The following is a 27,328-nucleotide window of genomic DNA, read 5'->3' as shown; positions in this document are numbered from 1 at the left end:
GCCCAGGATTGATTGGTATGATATTGCCACGTGTACCTCAGTACAGGGAAACACTTTATTTATGAGCAGTGGAGGGAGATTATAGTAAGCATGGCCAGACAGATCATAGGGTGGAAATAGACTAGGACAGAGTAAGGCATAACGGTTACACTGATCAGGACATGCACTGGACAAGATCAACATGAACAAGATCAGCATTATTTGAACTTAGAGAGTCCATCCATCAGTCCAACGTGTCTTTCCTAATAGTTTATATACCTACATTAACTCTCCCCACGTTATTGTGTAGTCGACGTGTGAACCTGTTCTGAACGTCAGGTTACTCACAATCCCCAACAGCAGCCACAATATCTTCCATCTGAAACAGGTAGCCATTCCCATCAGCTTCCACCGTACACAGAGAACACCAGGCTGGCTTCTCGGAGATGGAAGGTGCCTTCTTGAGACTTCACACAAGATATATGTCTTCCCTCCTCACCGCGAGAAAACCAAATTAAAGTCCCACATGCGTATCATGAGCAACAGAGCCATGAGGAACAACGTGGAGCAGTCTGGCTGTGCAGTCTCTGCTCCAATTGTTTATCATGTTGGAGCATCAATTAGGAGACAGCTCAGACTGCTGATACTGGAGATCAGAGTACAGAGTCGATTGTTGGAAACGTACAGCAGGGCAGGCAGCATCTGAGAAGCAGGAGAACCGACGTTTTGGGCATAAGCCTTTCATCAGGAATCAGCATCAATTACCTCATTCTGCCCCTGTGTAAGTGCATTGAGGTGGGAATGGCCTCCTCCTGTTCCTGTGTAAGTGACTCAAGGGACTGACTGGCTTCTTCCTCGTTCGACTGGACAAGGCCAAGGGCCTGATTGGGTTGCCCCTGGTACCTGTTTGACAGCTCGATGTGTTGACAAGTGGGATGATGCTGTAGCTTTAAGAGGCTTTTTTATCCTGGTTTCTTTTTAGAGAGATATTGAACGATCGTTACGAAGCTGGCTAGTTAAGACCACTTGAGTAAACAGCGAGGGAGGCCTTAGGTTTATTTTAATGCAGTGAATGGGTGTGGCCAGCTCTCACAGATTAGGATCACTGGGTTTTGGTTTCTCAGTAACATCAAAAATTATAGGGTCTCCACAGAGTTGGAAGTTTCACAGAATGTCTCCTGGCTGCTACACTCTCTGAATTTTCTCTAGATGCTGTTTTCTATTCCTGTATTTTCCTTTTGTGGTTATTGGAATTTCCTATGTTGGACTAGTTCATTAGTAATAGCTCCTAGTTCTATCATTCTGTTAAGCTGTCCAATAGAATTATGTTATTCTAAATTTCTCTTTCTTTGGTTTTATTTCATCTTCCGTGTTTAAATAAATGGTATTTTGCCCACCACCGAGTAGTTTGACCAGTCACATTGCATCTGGAACAGACACTTTACATTTCCTTTAAAATAAGAAAACGTAAGAATCTCGGCTACTGCCTTCAAATATTTTCAAAGGGCTCTGGTGTGGCCCATCACACTAGACCTCTTCTCTTCCTGAGTAATATGTTGGAGGCACTGAATGGGCTGTCCCTGTTCCTCTCCAATAGTGTCAATGGGCTGAACGACTTTCTCATATTCCTGTGAAACCAGTGTGAGGTGCGGAATGAACTCTTGTTTTACTGTGGCAATGTGCAGTGTCAGGCAGTGCTGGTACATGAATGTTACAGACACGTTAACAGCACAAGCCTCAATGGAGTCTGGTCTTCCTGCACATGGACACAGACCAGTTCAGGAGCTGACGGGGGATAAAATGTTCTGAACATTGTGGAATCATTAGTGACCATCCCCACTTCTGATCTTATGGTGGGGAGGGTGGGGGCGGGGAGACATTGATGAAGCAGCTGAAGATGTTTGTGAAGAGGAAGCTACCCTGAGGATCTCCCACAGAGGTGACCCAGGACTGAGATGATGAACATCTTCCTTTGTGCCATGTTTGATTCCAAACACTGGAGAGTTTACTCTGATTCCCATTAAGTCCAGTTTTGTTAAGCTCTTTGATGTCAACAAAAGTTAGCCATTGCCTTGATATCAGGGCCAGTCATTTTTACCTGACCCCTTGTGTCAACCTCTTTTGTTCATATCAATAGGCCATGGTATAGGAGCAGCAAGGGTTTTCTTCAAACAGGTGGTATTGAATATCAGGATTTCTCTTCTCAAGAGTGTTCAGGGAGCTCGATGCCTGAAAGTATTTGAAGAGGAGGTAGATGGATATTGACCTGTCAGAGAGTTGAGGGCTATGAGGAATTGGGTATGAAAGAGGATTTCAGACCGAGAACAGATCAGCCACAATCTTAGTGAAGGGCAAGGCAGGCTTAGGGAGTGAACGACCTGTCCCTGTGTCTGATGTTCTCACATTCTGTTATTGGAAAGTTAGTGGGTGTTATTTTCATGAATGTTCTGTTTTTGAATGTTGCCATCAGGGAGACCGGAGGATTTTGTGAGCCATCTCTGGGTGAGGTATGGAGGCTGTATTCATAGTGAACTTGGGTCTACAACATGAGCCACAAATGGAGCACAAGTTTCAGAGAGGGGAAGCTCTGTAAAGAGAGATGAGGTGCCTCTTTCATACCCAGCCTGGGTTTTACAATTATATTTCTCAAATCACATCAAAGCGTGTGGGACAATCTTGAAGGTCCAAATGATCTCCCCTGTTTCTGTGCACCAGGTTATAGAAGTAAGTTGTCTCTAAATGCTCCTGCCTAACAGGTTTAATGGCCTGAATGGAACACAGGACCACGGAATTGAGGGACAGAAGTGAGTCATTAGATACGTTGAACCTTCTCCAGCAGGCACTAAGATTGTGGCTGATCAGGTTGTGGTCTCAGCCCCACTTTCCTGTCTGTGTCCCATTATCCATGACTCAGTGCTCTGTCAAATATTTACCTAATGCAGCTTTCAATCAATGTGAACATAGAGGCATGATAAACTTCCAGTGAAGAGGATTCCCACTTGAAAGTCCATTCAGAGTTATTCGTCGTTCCTCTGATAGACTCAAAGTGTCATGCAGAATGGAAACAGACCCGTTCGTCCAATCTGTTCACTCCGATCAGATATCAGATCTGATCCAGTCCCATTTACCAGCGTTTGGCCAATATCCCTCGTCTTTCAGATACTTTTTAAATGTGCGATTGTAACCTCCTTCACCACTTCCTCTGACAGCACTTTATGTACACACACCACTCTGTGTGTGAAACATTTATCTTCAGTCCCTTCTAAATCATTCTCCCTCTTCCCTCCAACCTATGCTCTCCTGTTCTGGACTCCCCTATCCTGGGGAGCAGAGCATGGCTGTTCAGAATATCCATGCCCCTCCTGGTTTTATAAACCTCTATAATGTGACCCCTCAACCTCTGACACTGCAGGGGGAAACACCCCAACCTAATCAACCTCTCACTAAAGTTCAAACCTCCAGTCCTGGGACATACGTGTAAGTCATTTCTGCAGAAAACCGAGTTGTATGCAGTATTCTTAAAGTGGCCTCACCAACATCCTGTACAGATACAACATGCCACCACAACCCCGATACTCAATGCTCTGACTGATTAAGGCAAATGTGCCAAATGTGTTCTGTACCACACTGTCTGCATTCGACTCCACTTTCAAGGAACAATGTACCTGCAGCCCTATGTCCCTTTGTTCCACAACACTCCCCAGGACCTGACCATTAAGTGTATAACTTCTGCCCTGATTTGCCTTCCCAAAATACAAAACCTCGTCTTTATATAAATAAAACTTCATCTGTCACTCCTTGCCCCTTTGTCCCATCTATTTGTGGTCTTGTTGTACTCTGAGATAATCTACTACATCACCATTCTGATGTCGTCTGTAAACTTACTAACTATGGTCCCAATATTCACATCTAAATCCTTGACATAAATGATGAAATGCAGTGAACTCAGTTCTGATTCTTACAGCACACTGCTGCTCACAAGCCTCCAGTCTGAAAAATACCCCTCTTCCTTCAAGCCAATTGTGACGAGCTTCCTCTGTGTCCCATGTGACCGAACCTTACTAATCTGTCTACCAATCAGAATGAAATACTAGCTATGAAGAGAGGCTGAGTAGGTTAGGTTTATTTTCACTAGTAAAAAGAAGATTGGGGGGGAACTTATTGAGGTTTGAAAAATCATGAAGGTTATAGACAGGGTGGACAGAGACAAGCTTTTTCCCAGGGTGAAGGATTCAATAACGAGAGGTTGTGCTTTCAAAGTGAGAGGAAGACAGTTTAAGGGGGATACACGCGGTAAGTACTTTACACAGAGGGCGGTGGGCGTTTGGAACGGTTTGCTAGCAGAGGTGATAGAGGCAGGCACGACAGATTCATTTAAGGTGCGTCTAGACAGATGCATGAGTAGGTGGGGAGCAGAGGAGTAGGTGGGGAGCAGAGGGATACAGATGCTTAGGAATTGACCGACAGATTTAGACAGGACATTTGAATCGGCTCAGGATTGGAGGGCGAAGGGCCTGTTCCTGGGCTGTAAGATTTTCTTTGCTCTTTGTTCTTTAAAAGAACACCTTGCTGAAGTCCATATAGACAATGTCAACCAAACTGCCTTCATCAATCTTCTTTGTCATCTCTTCAATAAACTCAAACAAATTAGTGAGACATGATTTCCCATGCAGAAAGCCACGTTGTCTACCCTGATCAGCCCTTACCTTCCCAAATGCATGTAAATGCTATCCCCCAGAATCCCCTCCAACAATTCACCCACCACTGACATCAGGCTCACCGATCTATAGTTCCCTGGCTTTTTGGGTCACTGTTTCCTTTTCTAGTCCGACTCCCTCACTGCTCACAACAAATGTTAAATGTTACCAGGTCGGTGATATAGCCGATGATATCGGTCTCAGGCTGGGTCAGGGTCAGTTTTAGGAACAAGTCAGGCTAGTATCTTTAATCTGCTCAAATAGCATGTTTATGATCCAGAGCAATGTCACTCCAACTATGGTGGAAAGATGAATGGCAAACTATTTTTGTATTACAAATATATAATCAATATTTCCCTTTCTATAAAACACACACACACACACACACTCACACAAACTCGCCAATTTTTACTTGAAAGAACTTTGTCCAGATATTATCCCTTGTACATTGTCCAAACTATGTCTCCATCACATTCCCTGTTCCATGTCGGTGCATCATTGCTGCTGTCATACACAGAGCCATACCCTGAGCAGAAAATGGCCTTGGTCGATTTGAAGATATATTTTTATGTTCCTGCTTCATTAAAAAATAAAAGTGTCTAATTTATTCAGAATACGTGTGTTAAAATGAATGCATTTTTAAAAGAAATACAGAAATTGCTGGAAAAGCTCGGCAGGTCTGTCAGCATCCAGATGCCTTTTACATGCTGTAGTTGTACCCAGCCTCCACCACTTCCTCTGGCAGCTCATTCCATACACACACCACCCTCTGTGTGAAAAGATGCCCTTTAGGCCCCATCAAAACGTTTCCCCTCTCACTTTCCACCAATGCCGCCGAGTTTTGGACGCCCCTAACCAGGGGAAAAACCCTGACTACTCAACCTATCCATGACCATTCAGATTTTATAAACCTTTCCTGCTGCGAAATGTGACTTCAATCAACACGAATGGCTGTACTTTCAGTCATCCCGGGGCTAAATTCTGAAATGCAACACCCACACCTCTTCCTTCTCCATCAAGTCACAATTCTAAACCAGTTTAATCAGTTTGTTCAGATATATTAGGAGACACTTCTGTGGGATTTACACCTGGACCTTTGTGCCCAGAGGTAGGGACACGAGCACCACTCGGCAATACCCATAAAGCTGTAACATTATTCTCCTGCGTGTTTGTCCATCAGCCTGTTCTGTCATACTGTGACATACCTCTGCTACAGGCAGTACTTCAATCCAGGCCTTCTCATCCAGAGCTAGGAACACTACCACACAAGTTCAGGAATTGGAATCAAACCCAGAGCTCTGGCTCAGAGACACGGACACTGCCCACTATACTACCATACCCAGATTTTGGGTCATATTTTAGTGCCCGCTTCCAGCTCAGTGTGGATTGATTATAATCAGGTTACTATTACTGAATTACAAAAAACACTTTGTATTATTAAACAAATGCAAGATATTTGTCTCAACTGTAGGATATTGAGTGTACTTGCTGAATATTGAAATTAACTATGACCATCTTTAATCGCTATTATCTGTAGTCTGCAATATTAGGGAAAGACATCCCACAGAAACACTCTGCCCAATGAAGGGTCTCAAATAGATGTTTATTACTGAACACCAGAGGCGAAGGAAGGGATTAATTTCTGACCCCAAAACACCGATCAATCTTACCCACCTCTAACGTGTGTCTGCCCTCTTCCTAAAACCATGAAATGATACCAGGCCGCTGATTCCTGTCCAGCCTCTCCTCCCCACTGACTGTGTCTGCAATCTGTCCCTCCTCCCTCTAACCACACAAGGCAACCCAAGCTCAGGGTCTTTGTGAAAATCAAGGCCGGAGTGTGCAGGCCTCCTGGAGAGGGGTGGGCATTTTAAAATTGAAGGGGGAAGGGGAGGTCGCAGTCATATCACACACTGGGCTGAGGGGTGGCAGATGGAGGATAGTCTGGATTAATGCCAGGCATTGGATTTGGTAAATCAAACAAGAACAGGACCTATACAATTAAAAGTAGGGTCTTTTGGTGGTGTTGTAGTACAGAGACCTAGGCTGTCAGGTTTAATTCTTTAAAATTTGCATCTGATATAGAAAGTGGCTAAGGTGTGTAACACACTTGTCTTCATAGGTCAGACCTTTGAGTATTGGAATTGGGATGTCGTGTTGTGGCTGTACTGGACATTGGTGAGACCTCTCCTGGAATACTGTGTCCAGTCTGGTCACCCTGCCCGCTCATTCCATCGCCACACCACCCTCGGGGTGAAAAAGCTGCCCCTTATGACGCTTTTAAATGTGACTCTCTCAGCTTAAGCCTATGTCCTCTAGTTTTGGACTCCCCCATACCCTTAGCAAATACCTTGACTATTCACTTTGATATTATTGACCTTGATATTATTAAGCTGGAGAAGGTTCAGAAGAGATTAACCTGGATGTTGCTGGGAATGGAGGGATTGAGCTATAAGGAGAGGCTGAATAGGTTGGGACATTTTTCACTGGAGAGTATGAGATGGAGGGGTAACTTTACAGAGGTTTATAAAATTATGAGGGTTACAGATAAGCTGTAGGGCTGATGTCTTTTCCCGAGAGTTGGGGATTCAAAACGGAGGGATATTTTGAGGCGTGAGGAAAAAGATTTACAAAAGTCAGGAGAGTTAATTATTTTAGAAAGAAGCTGGCTTGTGTGTGGAATGGGCACCCGCATGGGACCCAGCTATGCCTGTCTCTTCGTAGGATATGTGGAACAGTCCATCTTCCGCAACTACACTGGCACCACCCCCCACCTTTTCCTCCGCTACATCGATGACTGTATCGGCGCTGCCTCGTGCTCCCACGAGGAGGTTGAACAGTTCATCAACTTTACTAACACCTTCCATCCCGACCTGAAATTCACCTGAACTGTCTCAGACTCTTCCCACCCCTTCCTAGACCATTCCATTTCTATCTCGGGCGACCGACTCAACACAGACATCTATTATAAACCGACTGACTCCCACAGCTACCTGGACTACACCTCCTCCCACCCTGCCCCCTGTAAAAACGCCATCCCATATTCCCAATTCCTTCGTCTCCACCGCATCTGCTCCCAGGAGGACCAATTCCAACACCGCACAGCCCAGATGGCCTCCTCCTTCAAGGAACGCAGATTCCCCCCAGACGTGATCGACGATGCCCTCCAACGCATCTCCTCCACTTCCCGCTCCTCCGCCCTTGAGCCCCGCTCCTCCAACCGCCACCAAGACAGAACCCCACTGGTTCTCACCGACCACCCCACCAACCTCTGCATACAACGTATCATCCGCCGCCATTTCCGCCACCTCCAAACGGACCCCACCACCAAGGATATATTTCCCTCCCCTCCCTATCAGCGTTCCGCAAGGACCACTCCCTTCGTGACTCCCTCGTCAGATCCACACACCCCAGCAACTCAACCTCCACCCCCGGCACCTTCCCCTGCAACCGCAGGAAATGTAAAACTTGCGCCCACACCTCCACACTCACTTCCCTCCAAGGCCCCAAGGGATCCTTCCATATCCGCCACAAGTTCACCTGTACCTCCACACACATCATCTATTGCATCCGCTGCACCCGATGTGGCCTTCTCTATACTGGGGAGACGGGCCGCTTACTTGCGGAACGCTTCAGAGAACACCTCTGGGCCGCCCGAACCAACCAACCCAACCACCCCGTGGCTCAACACTTTAACTCTCCCTCCCACTCCACCGAGGACATGCAGGTCCTTGGACTCCTCCACCAGCAGAACACAACAACACGACGGCTGGAGGAGGATCGCCTCAACTTCTGCCTGGGAACCCTCCAACCAAAAGGTATGAATTCAGATTTCTCCAGTTTCCTCATTTCCCCTCTCCCCACCTTGTCTCAGTCGGTTCCCTCAACTCAGCACCGCCCTCCTAACCTGCAATCCTCTTCCTGACCTCTCCGCCCCCACCCCACTCCGGCCTATCACCCTCACCTTGACCTCCTTCCACCTATCCCACCTCCATCGCCCCTCCCCCTAGTCCCTCCTCCCTACCTTTTATCTTAGCCTGCTTGGCTCTCTCTCTTATTCCTGATGAAGGGCTTATGCTCGAAACGTCGAATTCTCTATTCCTGAGATGCTGCCTGGCCTGCTGTGCTTTGACCAGCAACACATTTGCAGCTGTGATCTCCAGCATCTGCAGACCTCATTTTTTACTGTGTGTGGAATGAACTTCCAGAGGAACTGGTGAAAATAGGGACAGTTACAATATTTAAAGGACATTTAGATCAGTACATGGATAAGACATCAGTTTGGATGGTGCTGTGAGCAGCTGCCCTCTCCCTCCCCCTCTCTGAATGAATCCCTGTTGGTTTTCACCCTCTGCCAATGCCTGTGCAGTGGAGTGTGGAGGCCAGCAGAGGGAGGCATTGCATCACTTTCAGCACCACAGAGACAGCCAGACCTGCCCCACACAGAGACACAGATACACACACAGCAATTGTTAGGGCACAGTGTGAAGCTCATCTGATAACTTAAACTAAACATAAAGAAATGCTCAATTTACCTTGTAAACTGTTGAAATATGAGTGATAGAGAACTCCCAAATTCTCGTGTTTAAACAAAAAGTATCAATGTAATTTTTTAACTCTGAAAGTGAACATCTTGCATCAACTATTCACAACTCTGGGACCCTCTTTCTCCTCACTGCTTATTACCATACTCCAACACTACAGCAATATACCGTTTCAATGAGATACTTACTAAAATTACATAAACGTGATTTCAAAACCACACAGCAGCTGTTGTTTCATCTGACCTCACACCAATCTCCCTTTTTTCCATCTTTCCTGGGAAGACTGGTTCATGTTACAGGATGCTATCGAAGTGTCAGTTTTTCAGCATTCTGACACCTGGGACACATCCTTCCATGACACTGTCTCTCAGTCTCCCCCTCTCTGTCTATACCCCAAACCCCTCCCATGTGGTGATATTTAAACTGATTCCCCCGCCATCTCTCTCTGGCAGTGATGTTCACACCCACAGCACCCCCTTGTCAGGGCACAATGGAGATATGGAGCTGTAAATGGGTGGGAGCTGTACGTCCTGTCACTTCCAGTATGGGCTGCAAGCTTCCCCTCACTGGGCAGGGATCTAACACAGTGTTAAAGAGCAATGCACTGGGGTGGTGTACACAGTCCTACATGCTGGGTGAGTAACTGCTCCTGGGTTACAGATCAATGCACTGGGGTGGGGTACACAGCCCTACATGCTGGGAGGGTAACTGCTCCTGGGTTACAGATCAATGCACTGGGGTGGGGTACACAGTCCTACATGCTGGGAGGGTAACTGTTCCTGGGTTACAGATCAATGCACTGGGGTGGGGTACACAGCCCTACATGCTGGGAGGGTAACTGTTCCTGGGTTACAGATCAATGCACTGGGGTGGGGTACACAGTCCTACATGCTGGGAGGGTAACTGTTCCTGGGTTACAGATCAATGCACTGGGGTGGGGTACACTGTCCTACATGCTGGGAGGGTAACTGCTCCTGGTTACAGATGAATTCACGGGTGATCACTGCACAGGTCTCTGTGCTGGTCAGACTGTCTGGTTGAGGTTTATAGATAATACAATGATGTGGTTAGTGCAGCTCCCCGTGCTGGATGGATATTTGTGCAGGTTCACACATTACTGCCCTGCTGTGGTCTGCACAGCTCCCGGTACTGGACAGGTATGTAGCCTGTGCACAGTACAGCATGGTGGTGGGGTGGGTAGGGGGGAAAGGTGATGGACGGTGAGGGAGCTCCCTGGAACGTTCTGTCCCTGACATTCTATAACTGACATTCCCCGGAACGTTCTGTCCCTGACATTCTATAACTGACACTCCCCGGAACGTTCTGTCCCTGACATTCTATAACTGCCATTCCCCGGAACATTCTGTCCCTGACATTCTATAACTGACACTCCCCGGAACGTTCTGTCCCTGACATTCTATAACCGACATTCCCCGGAACGTTCTGTCCCTGACATTCTATAACTGACGTTCCCCGGAACGTTCTGTCCCCGACATTCTATAACTGCCATTCCCCGGAACGTTCTGTCCCTGACATTCTATAACTGACACTCCCCGGAACGTTCTGTCCCCGACATTCTATAACTGACATTCCCCGGAACGTTCTGTCCCTGACATTCTATAACTGACATTCCCCGGAACGTTCTGTCCCTGACGTTGTTTGTTTGTGAACGGCCGGACATCAGTGAATTGAACAAACGATAAGATCCCGAGGGAAGAGATCCCGTTCCAGGGAGAAGGAGACACTGTTCCGAAGGCCCCTCAGGCAGTGGGGAATACGTTTTCCCTGCGTTTACATTTCTCCACGATACAGGATCGACCACAATTTAGACCAAAATACAGAAATTCCCAAACTCCGTCTGTCTTCAGGAAACTGGGACAGAATCCTTCAGGACAGCAACGTTTCCACCCTCCATATTAGGAACTGGGAAGGAGTGACCTGTGTCTGCTCTCGAGTGATCGAGTGTGTGGGAATGTTCTAGAAACTGTCTGTCCTTATGGATGTGTCTCTGTGTGTTTGGGGAAGGAGGGTTTCTTGTGGTTTATGTCACATTTTTGTCAGTAATTCCGACCTTCCCATTTGTTATTCCAGCTCCAATTATTTTAATAAATCCCTGAATACAGGGACACATTTGAAAATCTCACTGGGTCCCCGATCAAACGGGTCCCTTTGCCTCCAGGCTGATGGATAATGGGTTTGTTTTCCTTCCACACAGTTAACGTAGTGACCATCTACGTCCTGCTTTATAAAGATTGTGGATTGTCTCCATGTGTCAGACGTTACCTGGGGGCCATGGCAGCGGCGGATCTCCTGGTCATTATCCTCGACCTGATCCTGAGACACATTCCATTGTTTATCGGGAACAGTTTTATTTCCTGTACACCGTCCCCGTGTGTAATATCCACGCCGTCCTGCTTTATGCAGCCACTGACTGCTCTGTCTGGTTCACCGTCACTTTCACCTTTGATCGGTTTGTGGCCATTTGTTGCCAGAAGCTGAAAAGTAAATATTGCAGTGAGAAAACGGCGGCTGTGGTTCTGGGAGCAGTGACTGTGCTGAGCTGTTTAAAGAACATTTCCTGGTATTTTATGCTCACGGCTCGGTATTTCCTGGGAAACGCCCCCTGGTTTTGTGATGTAACAGCCGCTGTTCTATTCTCCAGTGTCTGGGTCACAATCGAGTTCCTCCACCACATTCTAACCCCGGGTGTCCCATTTCTCCTGATTCTGCTGCTCAATGTTCTCACCGTCAGACACATTTTACTGACCAGCAGAGCCCGCAGGAGACTCCGCGCTCACATCAATGGGGACGCTCAGTCTGACACTGAAATGAGAAACCGAAAAAAATCCATCATTTTACTGTTTGTGATCTCGGCCAATTTCATCCTGTTATGGTCAACGTTAATGCTGTATTCTTTATGGTACCGGATGACGTGGATTGTGCGTTCCCCTGTGTATCTCCATCGCTTTGTGCAGGAATTGGGCTTCATGTTGCAGCTCCTCAGTTGCTGCACAAACACCGCGATTTATGCCGTGACCCAAACTAAGTTCAGACAGCAGCTGAAGAATGTGGTGAAATATCCCTTCACCCAAATCCATCAATCCATCAAATTCCCTCAATAATCACACCATCCGGGATTTTCTCATTTCAGTTCAGTGTTTCAGCGATGGAGCAGCCTGTCGCTATGGTGACAGACTGAGGGTAGTGCTGGTTTGTCCATCCTAATCCCACAGCGGGGTTACAGAGAAACATTTCAATGTTTCTCACAACTCAGGGGCCAGTGAGAAAAGGCACCATCCCACTGACTGTATTCATCACTTCCATTTGTAACCAATAAAAATGCTGATGAAAGCGTGCCGAGCAGCAGAGTGACCGATGTTGTTGTGTGTCTTTGTGTTGGAGAAGCTGAGCTGGAGAGAGGCAGACTCAGCCCCAAGTCCTCGGCCTCAGGGAAGGGGAGGGGACCGCGCCCTGAGCTCAGGAGCTGGGTATAACTCCCTCTGTCCCCCCAACTCCAAACGTGGCCTTCCCATTACCTCCCCCTTTCTTTCTCTTTCTCCTCAATTCTCTCTGTCTCTCTCTTTCAGCACAGACTCTCTTTCTCAAACCTCTCCTCATCCCACTCTCTCTCTCTCTCTCTCACACACACCCTCCAAACCCGGTTTCTCCACCTGCCTCCACTCTTCCCTCCCCCCCCCTCTCTCATGCCATCGCTGTCTTCCTCCCACAATTCCATCTCCACCACTTTTCCCCCACCTCCCACATCTCACCCTCCCTACATGCAGCCTCACCCCCAAACACTCCCAGTCTCTTGGTCAGAGGGAGAGGTAAGGACCAGGGAGCCTAAGAGAGGGAGGGAGGGACAGGAGGGAGAGAGATTCAGTCAGAGGGAAAGAGAGGGAGCTGGGAAGAGAGAGACACTGAGGGAGGTGGAGAGTGAGAAGGGGGACAGAGAGAGATAGGGTGAGAGGGAGAGAGAGAGAGAGACAGGAGGAGATAATGAGAGAGGGGTGAGAGAGAGAGTGAAACAGAGAGAGGGGCGAGGGAGGCGGCAAGAGAGAAAAAGTGACACAGAGAGAGAGGGACGACGACGGAGAGAAAGGGGGCAAGAGAGTTAGGGGAGGCGAGAGAGAGAGAAAATGACAGGGCAGAGAGAGAGAATGAGGGTGCGAGAGAGACAGGGTTTGGGGGATGGGTCAAGAGAAAGCGGGATGACTAGAGAGAGATAGAAAATGGAAGAGAGAGAGATAGAGGTGCGAAGAGAGAAAGGGTCGAGAGAGGGAGGTGAGAGAGAGAGGGAGAGAGAGAGACTGGATTAGAGAGAGCAAGGGCGAGAGAGAGATGGTGAGAGAGAGGAAGGGCGCAATGGAGAGATGGGTGTGTGAGAGCGCGAAAGAGAGAGGGAGGGGGTGGGCGGGAGAGAGTGGGAGGGGTTGAGAGAGAGGGGGAGGGGGTGAGAGGGAGGGGGGGGCGAGAGAGAGAGTGGGATGGGGCGAGACAGAGGGAGGGAGGGGGCAAGAGAGAGGGAGGGAGGGAGCTAGAGAAAGAGAGGGAGGGGGCGAGAGAGAGGGAGGGGGCGAGAGAGAGAGAGGGAGGGGGCTAGAGAGAGAGGGAGGCGGCGAGGGGGGGCGAGAGAGCGAGAGAGGGAGGTGGAGAAAGAGCGGGAGAGGGGGTGTGAGAGAGAGAGAGGGAGGGGGTGAGAGAGAGAGAGACAGAGGTGAGGGAGAGAGAGGGAAGGCGAGAGAGAGACAGATGGAGGGCGATGAGAGAGAGGGAGGAAGGGGGATGAGAGTGAGAGAGGGAGGGGGTGAAAGAGAGGGGTCGGAGAGAGGGAGGAGGGAGAGAGAGAGGAGGAAGGGAGGGTGAGAGAAAGGGAGGGTGGTGAGAGAGAGAGGGAGAAGTTGAGAGAGAGAGGGAGGGAGGGGGCGAGAGAGAGAGAGGGCGGGGGACGAGAGAGACAATGGGAGGGCGGGTGAGAGAGCGAGAGGGAGGTGGACGAGAGAAAGGGAGAGAGGGGGACGAGAGACAGAATTGGAGGGCGGCCGAGAGAGAGAAAGGGAGGGGGACGAGAGAGAGAGGGAGGGGGTGAGAGAGGGACAGGGAGGGGGACGAGAGAGAGAGGGAGGGGTGCGAGAGAGAGAGAGGGAGTGGACGAGAGAGCGGGAGAGGACGAGAGAGAGAGGGAGGGGAACGAGAGAGAGAGGGAGGGGGATGCGACAGAGAGGGAGGGGCGAGAGACAGATGGATGGAGGCGAGAGATAGAGGGGGGCGAGAGACAGAGAGAGCTGGGGACGAGAGAAAGGGAGCGGGGCGAAAAAAAGGGAGGTGAATGAGAGAGAGGGAGGGGAACGAGAGACAGAGGGAGGGGGTGAAAGAGAGAGAGGGAGGGGGGGAGAGAGAGGGAGGGGGCGAGAGAGATATGCAGCGAGAGAGAGGGGTGGGGACGAGAGAGAGAGAGGGAGGGGACGAGAGAGAGGGAGGGGTGTGAGAGAGAGGTGGGCGAGAGAGAGGGAGGGAGGGGGACGAGAGAGAGAATGGGAGGGCGGGCGAGCGACAGAGAGGGAGGGCGATGAGAGAGAGAGGGGGTGGAGGGTGAGAGAGGGAGAGGGAGGGGACGAGAGAGAGAGAGGGAGGGGTGCGAGAGAGAGAGGGAGGGGGGTGATAGAGCGGGAGGGGGCGAGAGAGTGAGGGAGGGGCCGAGAGAGAGAGGGAGGGGGACGAGAGAGAGAGGGAGAGGGCGAGAGAAAGAGAGAGAGAGAGAGGGAGGGGACGAGAGAGAGAGGAGCGAGAGAGAGAGAGGGAGGAGGGCGAGAGAGAGAGGGGGCAAGAGAGAGAGGGAGGGGGATGAGAGAGGGAGGGGGTGACAGAGAGGGAGGGGGATGAGAGAGGGAGGGGGTAAGATAGAGGGAGGGTGAGATGGAGGGGTGGAGACGAGCGAGAGAGAGGGGGCGAGAGAGCGGGAGGGGGAATGAGAGAGAGAATGGGAGGGCGGGCGAGAGAGAGAGAGGGTGGGGGACGAGAGAGAGAGGGAGAGATTGAGAGAGGGAGAGGGAGGGGTCGAGAGAGAGAGAGGGAGGGGTGCGGGAGAGAGAGGGAGGGGACCGATAGAACGGGAGGGGGCGAGAGAGAGGGAGGGGATGAGAGAGTGGGAGGGGGATAAGAGGGAGGGGGACGAGAGAGAGATGGAAGTGGATGAAAGAGAGGGAGGGGGCGAGCGAGAGGGACGGGGCGAGAGAGAGAGAGGGGGCAAGAGAGAGAGGGGGAAGGGGACGAGAGAAAGGGTGAGGGGCGAAAGAGGGGGGCGAGAGAGAGAGGGAGGGGAACGAAAGAGACTGGGAGGGGGTGACAGAGAGAGAGGGAGGGGGACGCAAGAGAGATGGAAGGCGACGAGAGAGAGGGAGGGGCGAGAGAGAGAGAGGGGGACCAGAGAGAGAGGGGGGCTAGAGAGAGAGAGGGAGGGGGACGAGAAAGAGGGTGAGGGTCGAGAGAGAGGGAGGGGTCAAGAGAAAGAGGGGGCGAGAGAGAGGGGTGGGGACGAGAGAGAGGGAGGGGGACGAGAGAGAGGGAGGAAGGAGGGTGAGAGAGAGAGAGGGACGGGGAGGCAGGGGGTTCGGAGAGAGAGAGGGAGGGGGTGAGAGAGAGAAAGAGAGAGGAAGAGTGAGAGTGAGGGAGGGGGGTGAGAGAGAGAAAGAGAGAGGAAGAGTAAGAGAGAGGGAGGGGGTGAGAGAGAGAGAGGGAGAGGTTGAGAGAGAGAGGGAGGGTCGCGAGAGAGAGAGGGAGGGGGACGAGAGAGAGAGGAAGGGGGATGAGAGAGAGAGAGGGAGGGGTCGAGAGAGAGAGAGAGGAAGGGGGCGAGAGAGAGCGAGGGAGGGGGACGAGAGAGAGAAAGGGAGGGGGCGAGAGAGAGGGAGGGAGGGGGACGAGAGACAGAATGTGAGGGCGGGCGAGAGAGAGAAAGGGAGGGGGACGAGAGAGAGAGGGAGGGTGGTGAGAGAGGGATAGGGAGGGGGATGAGAGAGAGAGGGAGGAGTGCGAGAGAGAGAGGGTGGCGAGAGACAGAGAGGGATGGGGACGAGAGAGAGGGAGGGGGCGAAAGAAAGGGCGGCGAATGAGAGAGGGATGGGAACGAGAGATAGAGGGAGGGGGATGAGAGAGAGAGGGAGGGGGGTGACAGAGAAAGAGGGAGGCGGATGAGAGAGAGGGAGCGGAGCGAGAGAGAAGGGAGGGCGAGAGAGAGGGGTGGGGACGAGAGAGAGAAGGAGGGGCGAGAGAGATGGAGGGGCGAGAGAGAGAGAGGGAGGTGGACGAGAGAGAGAATGGGAGGGCGCGCGAGAGAGAGAGAAGGAGGGCGACGAGAGAGACGAAGGGGCAAGAGAGAGAGGGAGGGGGCCGATAGAGCGAGAGGGGGCGAGAGAGAGAGGGAGGGGACGAGACGGAGAGGGAGGGGACGAGAGAGAGTGAGGTAGGGGGTGAGAGAGAGGGAGGGGGAGAAAGAGAGGGGGGAGAGAGAGAGTGAGATGGGATAAGAGAAAGAGGAAGGGATTGAGAGAGAGAGTGGGGAGGGGTGCGAGAGAGAGGGAGGGGACGAGAGATCGGGAAGGCACGAGAGAGAGATAGGGTAACGAGAGAGAGAGGGAGGGGTGTGAGACAGAGAGAGAGTGGGCGAGAAAGATAGAGGGATGGGGGCGAGAGAGAGAGGGTGCGAGAGACAGAGAGAGGGAGGGGTACGAGAGAGAGGGAGGGGGCGAGAGAGAGATGGTGGGAGGGGGACGAGAGAGAGGTTTGGCGAGAGAGAGAGTGAGGGGACGAGAGAGAGAAGGAGGGGGTCAAGAGAGAGAGGGAGCGGGATGAGAGAGAAGGAGGGGGTTGAGAGAGAGAGAGGGAGGGGGATGAGAGAGAGGGAGAGGCGCGAGAGAGAGAGGGAGGGGGCGAGAGAGAGAGAGGGGGGCAAGAGAGAGAGGGGTGCGAGAGAGAGGGGTGGGGATGAGAGAGAGGGAGGGGGACGAGAGAGAGAAAGGGAGGGGGCGAGAGAGAGGGAGGGAGGGGGACGAGAGACAGAATGTGAGGGCAGACGAGAGAGAGAAAGGGAGGGGGACGAGAGAGGGAGGGAGGGTGGTGAGAGAGGGAGAGGGAGGGGGACGAGAGAGAGAGGGTGGCGAGAGACAGAGAGGGATGGGGACGAGAGAGAGGGAGGGGGCGAAAGAAAGGGCTGCGAATGAGAGAGGGATGGGAACGAGAGATAGAGGGAGGGGATGAGAGAGAGAGGGAGGGGGTGACAGAGAAAGAGGGAGGCGGATGAGAGAGAGGGAGCGGAGCGAGAGAGAAAGGAGGGCGAGAGAGATGGGTGGGGACGAGAGAGAGAAGGAGGGGGCGAGAGAGATGGAGGGGCGAGAGAGAGGGAGGGAGGGGGACGAGAGAGAGAATGGGAGGGCGGGCGAGAGAGAGAGGGAGGGAGGGCGGGCGACGAGAGAGAGGAAGGGGCGAGAGAGTGAGGGAGGGGGCCGATAGAGCGAGAGGGGGCAAGAGAGAGAGGGAGGGGATGAGACGGAGATGGAGGGGGACGAGAGAGAGGGAGAGGGCGAGAGAGAGAGAGAGAGGGAGGGGACGAGAGAGAGAGGAGGCGAGAGAGAGAGAGGGAGCAGGGCGAGAGAGAGGGGGGCAAGAGAGAGAGGGATGGGACTAGAGAGAGGGAGAGGGCGAAAGAGATGGGGAGAGAGAGAGGGAGGGGGATGAGAGAGAGGGAGTGGGGCGAGAGACAGAGGGAGGGGTACGAGAGGGAGTGGATGACAGAGAGAGAGGGAGGGGGTGACAGAGAGAGAGGGAAGGGGATGAGAGAGAGGGAGGGATCGATAGAGAGAGGGAGGGGGCGAGAGAGAGGGGTGGGGACGAGAGAGCGGGAGGGGGACGAGAGAGAGTGAGGTAGGGGGTGAGAGAGAGGGAGGGGAGAAAGAAAGGGGGGAGAGAGAGAGTGGGATGGGATAAGAGAAAGAGGGTGGGATTGAGAGAGAGAGTGGGGGAGGGGTGCGAGAGAGAGGGAAGGGACGAGTGAGCGGGAAGGCACGAGAGATAGATAGGGTAACGAGAGAGAGGGAGGGGTGTGAGACAGAGAGAGAGTGGGCGAGAGAGGCAGAGGGATGGGGGCGAGAGAGAGAGGGTGCAAGAGACAGAGAGAGGGAGGGGTACGAGAGAGAGGGAGGGGGCGAGAGAGAGATGGTGGGAGGGGGACGAGAGAGAGGTTTGGCAAGAGAGAGAGTGAGGGGGACGAGAGAGAGAAGGAGGGGGTCAAGAGAGAGAGGGAGCGGGATGAGAGAGAAGGAGGGGGTTGAGAGAGAGAGGGAGGGGGATGAGAGAGAGGGAGAGGTGAGAGAGAGAGAGGGAGGGGGCGCGAGAGAGAGAGGGGGGGCAAGAGAGAGAGGGGTGCGAGAGAGAGGGGTGGGGATGAGAGAGAGGGAGGGGGACGAGAGAGAGAAAGGGAGGGGGCGAGAGAGAGGGAGGGAGGGGGACGAGAGACAGAATGTGAGGGCAGACGAGAGAGAGAAAGGGAGGAGGACGAGAGAGAGAGGGAGGGTGGTGAGAGAGGGAGAGGGAGGGGGAATGGAGAGAGAGGGAGGGGTGCGAGAGAGAGAGGGTGGCGAGAGACAGAGAGGGATGGGGACGAGAGAGAGGGAGGGTCGAAAGAAAGGGCTGCGAATGAGAGAGGGATGGGAACGAGAGATAGAGGGAGGGGGATGAGAGAGAGAGGGAGGGGGGTGACAGAGAAAGAGGGAGGCGGATGAGAGAGAGGGAGCGGAGCGAGAGAGAAAGGAGGGCGAGAGAGATGGGTTGGGACGAGAGAGAGAAGGAGGGGGCGAGAGAGATGGAGGGGCGAGAGAGAGGGAGGGAGGGGGACGAGAGAGAGAATGGGAGGGCGGGCGAGAGAGAGGGAGGGAGGGCGACGAGAGAGAGGAAGGGGCGAGAGAGTGAGGGAGGGGGCCGATAGAGCGAGAGGGGGCGAGAGAGAGAGGGAGGGGATGAGACGGAGATGGAGGGGGACGAGAGAGAGGGAGAGGGCGAGAGAGAGAGAGAGAGGGAGGGGACGAGAGAGAGAGGAGGCGAGAGAGGCAGAGGGAGGAGGGCGAGAGAGAGGGGTGCAAGAGAGAGAGGGATGGGGACTAGAGAGAGGGAGGGGGCGAGAGAGAGATGGTGGGAGGGGGACGAGAGAGAGGTTTGGCGAGAGAGAGAGTGAGGGGGACGAGAGAGAAGGAGGGGGTCAAGAGAGAGAGGGAGCGGGATGAGAGAGAAGGAGGGGTTTGAGAGAGAGAGGGAGGGGGATGAGAGAGAGGGAGAGGCGAGAGAGAGACAGGGAGGGGGCGAGAGAGAGAGAGGGGGGCAAGAGAGAGAGGGGTGCGAGAGAGAGGGGTGGGGATGAGAGAGAGGGAGGAGGACGAGAGAGAGAGGGAGGGTGGTGAGAGAGGGAGAGGGAGGGGACGAGAGAGAGAGGGAGGGGGAAAAGAGAGAGGGAGGGCGGGCGAGAGGGAGAGAGGGAGGGGGGCGAGACAGAGAGAGGGAGGGGTGAAAGTGAGAGGGAGGGGGCTGAGAGAGAGGGAGGGCGGGCGAGAAGACAGAGGGAGGGGGAGAGAGAGAAGGGAGGGGATCGAGAGAGAGAGGGAGGGGGACGAGAGATGGAGAGGGAGGGGGACGAAAGAGAGGAATGGGGCAGAGAGACAGAGGGAGGGTGGCGAGAGAGAGAAGGTGGCGAGAGAGAGAGTGGGAGGGGGAAGAGAGAGATGGAGGGGTTGACAGAGAGATAGGGAAGGGGGCGAAAGAGAGAGGGAGGTGGGCGACAGAGAGGGAGGGGGTGAGAGAGAAGGAGAGAGGTGGAAGAGAGAGAGAGTGAGGGGGACGAGAGAGAGAGGGAGGAGGGCGAGAGAGAGAGGGAGTGGGGCGAGAGAGTGGGAGGAGTGCGAGAGAGAAGGAGGGAGGGGGCTAGTAGGGGGTGAAAGAGAGAGGGAGGGGTGCCGAGAGAGAGAGGGAGGGGGCGAGAGACGGGGGGCGTGAGAGAGAGGGAGGGCAGGCGAGAGAGAGGGGAGTCAAGAGAGAGAGGGAGGGGGACGAGATAGAGAGGGAGGTGGACGAGAGAGAGAGGGATGGGGCGAGATATAGAGAGGGAAGGGCGCGAGAGAGAGAGGGGACGAGAGAGAGAGTGTAGGGGGCGAGAGAGAGGAAGGGGAGAGAGAGAGAGAGATGGTGGAGGATGAGAGAGGAAGGGGGCGAAAGAGAGAGGGAGGGGGGGCGAGAGAGAGGGGGGCGAGAGACAGAGGGAGAAGGGTAAAAGAGAGAGGGACGGGCGAGAGAGAGGGAGGATGGGCGAGAGAGAGAGTGAGGGGGCGAGGGAGAGCGGGAGGGGGGGGGGAGAGTGAGGGAGGGGGCGAGAGAGAGAGAGAGGGGCGAGTGAGAGAGGAAGGGGCGAGAGGGAGAGGGAGGGGGACGGGAGAGGAAGGGGGCAAGAGTGTGAGAGAGGTAGGGGGCGAGAGAGAGAGGGAGGGGGCGAGAGAGAGAGGGGGGATCGGAAGAGGGATAGGGAGGCAGACGAGAGAGGGAGGGAGGCGAGAGAGAGGGAGGATGGGCGAAAGAGAGAGTGAGGGGGCGAGTGAGAGTGGGAGGGGGCGAGAGAGAGAGGGAGGGGGCGAGAGAGAGCGAGGGGCGATTGAGAGAGGAAGGGGCGAGAGAGAGAGGGAGGTGGACTGGAGAGGAAGGGGGCGAGAGCGTGAGGGAGGTAGAGGGCGAGAGAGAGGGGGAGGGTTTGAGAGAGAGAGGGGGCAAGAGAGAGAGGGAGGGGGCGTGAGAGAGGGAGGAGGCGAGAGAGAGAGAGGGAGGGGAGCAGGAGAGAGAGGGAGGGATGGGGACGAGAGAGGGAGGAAGGCGAGAGAGAGAGAGGGAGGGGGCAGGAGAGAGAGAGGGAGGGGGCCGAGAGAGAGATGGGAGCAGGGCGAGAGAGGGCGAGAGAGTGAGACAGAGGGAGGGGGCGAGAGAGAGAGGGAGGGGTCGTGAGAGAGAGTGAGGGATTGAGAGAGAGAGGGAGGGGGCGAGAGAGAGAGAGCGAGGGGGCAAGAGAGAGAGAGGGAGGGGACGAGAGAGAGGGAGGGGGCGAGAGAGTGAGTGAGTAGGCGAGAGAGAGAAAGGGAAGGGGGCGAGAGAGAGAGGGAGGGGTGCGACAGAGAGAGGGGGGGCGAGAGAGGGAGGGAGGGAGTGCGAGAGAGAGAGTGAGTTGCGAGAGAGAGAGTGAGGGGGTGAGAGAGAGTGAGGGGGCGAGAGAGAGAGTGGGGGGGGCAAGAGAGAGAGGGACTTTCGTGTTGTCTGCAAATTTACTAATCCATCCACCTATGCCTGTTTCTAAGTCATTTATAAAAATGACAAACAGCAGTGGTCCCAAAACAGATCCTTGTGGCACACCACTAATAATCGGATTCCACGCTGAATATTTTCCATCAACCACCACTCGTCTTCTTTCAGAAAGCAAGCTTCTAATTCAAACTGCCAAATCACCCTCCAGTCCATGTCTCAGCATTTTCTCCAACAGCCTATCATGTGGAACCTTATCAAAGGCTTTACTGAAGTCCATGCATACCACGTCAACTGCCCTACCCTCATCTACATGCTTGCTGACCTTCTCAAAAAACTCAGTGATGTTTGTGAGACTCAACCTGCCCTTGAGAAAACCATGTTGACTATCTGAAATTAAATTGGTGTTTGCCAGATGTTTATAAATCTTATCTCTTAATAATCCTTTCCAAAATCTTTCCTACAACATAAGGAAGGCTCACTGGCTTATAATTAACTGGGCTATCTCTACTGCCTTTGTTGATCAGGGGCACAACATTTGCAATCCTCCAGTCCTCTGGTACCAAACTTGTAGACAATGACAACTCAAATATCAAAGCCAAAGGCTCTGCTGTCTTCTCCCTAGCGTCCCAGAGAATCCTCGGATAAATCCCATCCAGTCCAGGGGACTTGTCTCCTTTCACTCCTTCTAGAATTGATAACACCTGTTCATAACTAACCTCGATATTTTCTTGTCTAATATCTCGTCCCTCATTCTTCTCCTCTACAATATTCTCCTTTTCCTGAGTGAAAACCTTGGAAAATTTTCGTTTAGCACCTCTCCAATCTCCACAGGGTCCACCCTCGACTTCTCACTTCTGTCTTTGATTGGTCCTATTCCTACTCTATCCTCTTATTCCTCACATTCCTACAGAAAGCTTTCGGGTTCTCCTTTATTCTATTCGCTAAAGACTGCTCATATCCTTGACTAGCATGACATGCATGGACCCATTGCAGTGCCTCAAACTCCATGAGGCAGCCATACTCTCTGTGACAGACAGAGTCAGTCTGGAACCTCCTCTGTCCTTAAGACCTTAAACACTGCCTGCGCTCCTCCATTTCCCCTTTGCACATTCCCTTTCTTAACCACCCCACCTGCATCATCCACAATTGGAGCTGTCAAGGGCAGGAGTCTGTAGAATCGCCTCCCTAACCTTCTCTATCCTACTATTAAGATGTGTTTTAAAATCATTCGCCTTTATCAATGTTTTGATCATCCAGAAAGCACCTTAGGAGATTTGCCATTGTAAAAGATTCCATTAAATGCAAGTAGTTGTTGTTATTACTGTACATGTGGAGAAAAGGAATGATGCATTCACAATTTTAACAAGAAAGTCAGTGATAGGTGTAGTGTGTCGGCCACGAAATAATAACATCACATTGTGTTGGGCAATAAACAAAGAAATAACTAATGCCTGTGAAAAGGGTACAGCTATTATCATGGGTGATTTTAATCTACATGTAGATTGGTCAAACCAGTTCAGCGTAGCCTTGAGGAGTTTATTAAGTGCATCCATGATAGTTTTCTTGAACAGTATGAAATGGAACTGACAATGGAGCAAGCTATCCAAGATCTGGCCCCTGTGCACTTAGACAGGAATAATTAATGACCTCAGAGTTCTGGATCCTATTGAAAGAAGTGATCACTGTATGGTTGAATTTAGAATACATATGGAGAGTGTGAAGATAAAATCTAATACCTGGGTCCTATGCTTGAACACGGGAACTACAATAGAATGAGGGAGAACTTGGAGAAAGTAGACCGAAAACAAGGATTTTATAGTGGGACAGTTTATGAGCTGTGGAAAATTTTCAAAGACATTTTACAAAGTGCTCAGCAAAAGTATATTCCAGTGAAAAGGAAGGACAGTAAGAAAAGGGACATTCTGCGAAGGGTATCTAAGGAAAATGATCAAATTTAAAGAGAAAGGATACAAAGTGGCCAAAAACAGCATGAAACTGGAACTGGGAAAACTTTGAAGGTCAACAGAAAGCCACACAGCTAGTGTTGGACTGTTCAAGCTAATTGTTCTAATGATAGAAAAGTCTCCTGACCCTGATGGAATCCATCCCAGGGTAGTAAAGGAGATGCCAGGAAAAATAGCAAATGCACTGGCAGTAATTTTCCAAACTTCACTGGATTCTGTGGCAGTCCCAGCAGATTGGAAAGCAGCAAAAGTGACGCTACTGGTTTAAAACGGAGGTGGACAAAAGGTGGGGAATTATACACCAGTTGGCTTACTCTCTATAGTGGGAAAGATGCTTGGGTCTATTATCAAGGAAGAAATAGCAGGGAATCTCAGTAGAAATTGTCCCATTGGACAGACACTGCAAGGGATCATGTAGGGGAGGTCATGCTTGACAAATCCTTCAGAATTTTGTGAAGACATTACGAGCAAGGTGGACAATGGGGACCCAGTGGATGTGAAATACCGAGATTTCCAAAAGGACTTCAACAAGGTGCTGTTGCATAATACAATGGTGCATGGCATTAGGGTTAGAGTATTAGCATGGATCGAAGATTGGTTGACAAACAGGAAGCAAAGTGTGAGGATAAATGAGTACTATTCTGGCTGGCAATCAGTGACTAGAGGTGTGCTTCTGGGATCAGTGTTGGGACTACAAATATTTACAATTGATACAGATGACTTGGAGTTGGGGACCACATGTAGGGTGTCAAGGTTTGCATATGAGACTAATATGAGCAGCAGAACAAAGTGTGTGGAGGACTGTGAAACGTTGCAGAGGAACAAAGATACATTGAGTGAGTGTGCAATGGTCTGGCAAATGGAATACCATGTTCATAAATGTAAAGTCATACTGTTTGGTTGGAGTAACATTACAAAAGAGATTATTACTTGAATTTTAAAAAGTTGCGCCATTTGCTATGCAGAGGCACCTGAGTATCGTTCTGCATGAAGGTTGGTCACCAGGTACCACAATCAGTTCAGAAAGCAAATGGAATATTGTCCTTCATTGCTGAAGGGATTGTGTTTAAAAGCAGAGGTTATGTTCCAGCTGTATTGGGTGCTGGTGAGGCCACACCTGGAGTACTGCATGCAGTTTTTATCTCCTTACTTGAGAAAGGACCTACTTGCACTAGAGGACGTGCAGAGGAGGTTAACTAGGTTGATTCCAGAGTTGAGGGGCTTGGCTTAACAGAGATTGAGTAGATTGGGATTGTGAGAAATAAAACTCACAGTATCATAAATTTCAGTCCGAGTTAAAATCTAAAGCAGCAAATCTTATTGGAACCTGCTTGCAAGAAGGGGTGACCAGTGGGCACACACATTCACAGATTACTTTACAATTTATACAGTTTTAATTTTCCGTACTCCCTGTTTAACTCATAGGTCTTCAGACCTATCAATCTCCCTGATTGCATTGCTGCCTCACAGCACCAGAGACCCAGGTTCAATTCCCGCCTCAGGCGACTCTCTGTGTGGAGTTTGCACGTTCTCCCCGTGTCTGCGTGGGTTTCCTCCGGGTGCTCCGGTTTCCTCCCACAATCCAAAAATGTGCAGATTAGGTGAATTGGCCATGCTAAATTGCCCGTAGTGTTAGGTGAAGGGGTAAATGTAGGAGTATGGGTCTGGGTGGTATATCGCTTTGTGGTGGAAATGTTGGGCCGAAGGACCTGTTTCCACACTATAAGTAATCTAATCTAACCACAATTATACAATAAAGTTAGTAATTATTTACCTATATCCCACAATTATACAATAAAGTTCGTACTCCATTATACTAACAGAAGTAACGCTGTTTTACCTATATCCTGCAGGATTATATTATTTGTAATTTAGAAGAATGGAAACGTATAAAATTATGCATGGAATGGATAAAATAAAAATAGAGAGGGTGTTTCCACTGGCAGGTGAAGCTAGGAAAAGAGGGCCTCACCTTAAGATTAGAGGCAGCAAATTGAGGACTGATTTGAGAAGGAACTTCTTAACTTCTGTGGAATTCATTACCCAGGGAAGTAGTTGATGCTAGTTCAATTAACATTTTAAAAGCTAAGGTAGATTTCTTTTGTAAAAAAAGAAATAATTAATGATGGGATATCGTGAGAATGCGGGTAAATAGTTCTGCGTCCATGAAATGATTTTGATGAATGGCAGAGCAGGCACGAAGGGCAGGATGGCCTTCTCCTCTTCCTCGTTCTTTTGTTCTTATATTATGCATTCCTCCCTCACTCGTGACTTGGAGGGGCTGGTGTTGGATTAGGATGGACAAAATTAAAATTCAATGAACACCACTTTAGAGTCCAACAAGTTTATTTGGAAGCACTAGCTTTGCTGCTTTTTCATCAAGTGATTGTGTGTTTTTTAACATTGTCCCTCTCGTAAGTTATGAACAGCAGCAAAAGCCACAAAGCAGTGCACATTCTCCAACCAACAATGGGCCCCGGGTGATTGATGTCAGCGGCAGAGCAATGCAAAGACAGGGGCAGAGCTGGAAGACCTGGTCCTACGACCAATCAGAGTAAACGAGGGGAGGGACTAGACTATGGCACATGACCATCCATGTCGTAGGCGCGCATGTTCCGGATGCGTGGCTGAAGAACTGTCGGTAAGGAAAGAAATAAACAGCAGGAAGCGGGAGGGAAATGATGTTGGACTGGGCTGAGAGGGTTTACATACATTTGGTGCACATCGGAAAATACAAATTTGAAACTTACAGTCTCGTTTTTGCAGCAAACGGGAAAATGCCTCATCGAGTGATCCCGCCATCTTTATTCGGGGCAACGATTCACTGGACACGTGCGGCCGCCAGCTTTGTAGGGGGCAAAGTTCAGAGGGGAGTATGTGCAGCTCTCCCTGACAGAGAGTCATAGGGCAGGATTTACACAGAGCACATTCACACCCAGGGAAATGGATGCTTTTTATTCTGGATATTTCTCGTCATTCATTAAAAAATTTTGATGTGAAGAGAGGCGGTACAGTTAGTAAGTTTGCAGATGACACCAAAATTGGAGATATTGTGGACAGTGAAGAAGGATATCTCGGAGTACAATGGGATATTGATCAGATGGGCCAATGGGCTGGGGAGTGGCAGATAGGGTTTAATTTAGATAAATGTGAGGTGCTGCATTTTAGAAAAGCAAATCAGAGCAAGACTCACACACTGAATTGTAAGGTCTTAGAGAGTCTTGCTGAACAAAGAGACCTTGGAGTGCAGGTTCATAGCTCCTTGAAAGTCGATAGAATAGTGAAGAAGTTGTTTAGTATGCTTTCCTTTATTGGTCAGTGCATTGAGTAACGGAGCTGGACAGGACATTAGTTAGGCCACTTTTGAAATATTGTTTGCAATTCTGGTCTCCCTCCTATCAGAAGGAGGAACTGAAACATGGAAGGTTTGAGAACAGATGTTCAAGGATGTTGCGAGTTGGAGGATTTCAGTCACAGGAAGAGGCATAATAGGCAGGGTCCATTTTCCCTGGAGTGTCGTAGGCTGAGGTGTGATGTTATAGAGGTTTATAAAATAATGAGGGGCATGGATAGTGTAAATAGACGAGGTGTTTAACTTGGGTTCGTGGAGCCCAGAACTAGAGGTATAGGTTTAGGGTAAGAAAGGAAAATTCAAAAGGGGCTTAAAGGGCAACTGAAATTGTAACATTTAAAAAGCATTTGATTGGTTCAGAGGGATGTCGGCCAAGTGCTGCCAAATGGGAATAGATTATGTTAGAATATCTGGTTGGCAAAGACGATTGGACTAAAGAGTCTGTTTCGGTGCTAGTCATCTCTGACT

At 51.0% G+C, this 27,328-nt stretch overlaps 1 long non-coding RNA gene across 1 annotated transcript in view; it reads right to left on the bottom strand.

Moving 5' to 3' along the window:
• Window positions 1-11,564, bottom strand: part of LOC132811153 (uncharacterized) — a 32,032-nt gene extending 20,468 nt beyond the window's left edge. Inside the window, exon 1 of the long non-coding RNA XR_009643223.1 lies at window positions 11,504-11,564. This is a non-coding gene — a long non-coding RNA (uncharacterized LOC132811153). The remainder of the gene's footprint in view (window positions 1-11,503) is intronic.
• Window positions 11,565-27,328: the final 15,764 nt, after the last annotated feature.

This window comes from Hemiscyllium ocellatum, unplaced genomic scaffold, assembly GCF_020745735.1.
Source record: "Hemiscyllium ocellatum isolate sHemOce1 unplaced genomic scaffold, sHemOce1.pat.X.cur. scaffold_2124_pat_ctg1, whole genome shotgun sequence".
Taxonomy (NCBI): Eukaryota; Metazoa; Chordata; class Chondrichthyes; order Orectolobiformes; family Hemiscylliidae; genus Hemiscyllium; species Hemiscyllium ocellatum.
Note: the sequence above shows the minus strand (reverse complement) of the source record. Positions and strands in the feature narration are given on the sequence as shown.